The sequence below is a fragment of the Arachis ipaensis genome, chromosome B6 (genome assembly GCF_059453495.1).
Source record: "Arachis ipaensis isolate K30076 ecotype BB chromosome B6, ASM5945349v1, whole genome shotgun sequence".
Classification (NCBI taxonomy): Eukaryota; Viridiplantae; Streptophyta; class Magnoliopsida; order Fabales; family Fabaceae; genus Arachis; species Arachis ipaensis.
This window is the reverse complement of record NC_142441.1, coordinates 17,023,910-17,025,853: the sequence shown is the minus strand read 5'-3', so window position 1 is coordinate 17,025,853 and position 1,944 is coordinate 17,023,910.

Genomic DNA, 1,944 nt, shown 5'->3' with positions numbered 1-1,944 from the left:
CACTTGCTGGTGAGTTTAGGTGTTGGAATTCCGTTTCCAACCCATCAGGTTAAAATATAGGTTTAGTCCTTAACATATTTGTAGATGAAGTGCAGAGTAGATAAAAGAATAGCTAATAAAAGAATAGTTAAAACTTCCTCAATACTAACAGTCATAGTGTATAATATGTGTTCTATAATTTTTTTGGATTTGATTGTTTCTTTATTATTATATGGTGTTCTGTTTAATTTATGTTAGAAAGACTTATAATAATCATCTTATCGTAGTAGTGTAAAAGTTATAGGTATTATATTTACTTTGTATGCTCTTAAATCTCATGTTTTTTATGGATATTTGTGACTGAGTAATTATTAAAAGAAATTGGTTTAATATATATTTTATATTCTATTTAATTATAATAGTGAGTAAATATTTTTTTCAAAATAAATAATGCGATTTTTTCATAAAAACAACATTTAAATAATTGTGAAATTAAATTATACACAAATGATGATAAATATCTTGGCATTAGATCTGTTATAAAATAAATTTTTTAGTATATTATGTTATATTATATAATTTATTTATATTTTTCTTATCTTCAATCTATATTATTTAGATTAGCATATTTCTAAAAAGAGTTATTCAAGATTTTTTTAAAATAATTAAATTAAATCAGTTACAAACTAATTAATTAGATTGATTAAATATCTAGATATTTTATAATTTAATATAATTTAATTTATATAGATAGATGACTTTTATAATTTTATTATTTATTATAATCAATTCTAGAGATAATTTTTGTAAGTTATAATTTATTTTTTTATCTGCATATTCAACTTTTAAGAATAATTTTTTTTTAAAATTTGTATTTATAATTAAATTATTTTCTACTTTAATATATGAATTTTTTTATGAATTTTTTTATTGCACAATTCACTTTAACAAAAATAAATTAATTTATGAAAATTTAAACTTGAGCGTTTACTATGGTTAAACTCAAACTTTAATTTATTTTGTCATATTATTATATAAATATTAAATTCTTTGATTAAACACTTATTTGATTACGAAATGATATTATATGTTACTTTCATATTGGCAATTAAATTTCAGTTATTACACAAATATTATATTTTAGGTAATTTTATATTTTTTTATTATTTTAAAAATTATTATATAATTTTAAGATTATTTAATTATATTTATTTTTTTAAAAGCATTGTCATTATTGGAGAGTAACTAATGTTTGTGATAATCTAAAATTGAGAAATAAAAATACAAAATATTAATATAATGAATTTTCAAAGTATAAATCTTGAAGTAAATATATGTGATTATAATTAATGATCATAATTAAAAATCTTTATTTTATGTCAATTTATTCAAGACATGTTTATCTTAAATTTTATTTTTTATTAATTAGTATTTTTTTGTATATTTAATTGTCATTAATTTATATAAATTAAAATGTATAACTTAAAAAAATAGATATGTGTCTAAAAAATAAAAAAAAAAATTTGTTAGTAAAAAATTTATGTCGTTTTTTTGGCATCATATCTTACATTTTTACTATAATTAAAAGTTAGAGGTAAATTATTTAATATAAATTAGTAAAAAAAATATAATACTTAATAAATTATCATAATTATATTTAAAAGTATTTAAATTATTTTTATATAATAAAAGTGATATGCTTCAAAAAATATTTATATATAATTTAATAACGAATATATGAGATATTTATCATAATTTTTATTTTTAATAAAAATATCATTGTACTAAAGTGATGTATTTTAAAGATGTATAAATGAGATTTTTATTAAAAAAAATTACAAGATAGCAAATGCAATTTTATTTTAATTTTATCTTTAACATTTAGTTTTAATTTTACCTTTAGAGTTTCAATATGTTTCAATTATATTATCTGATTTGACCAAAATTAAATAAACATTAAATTAT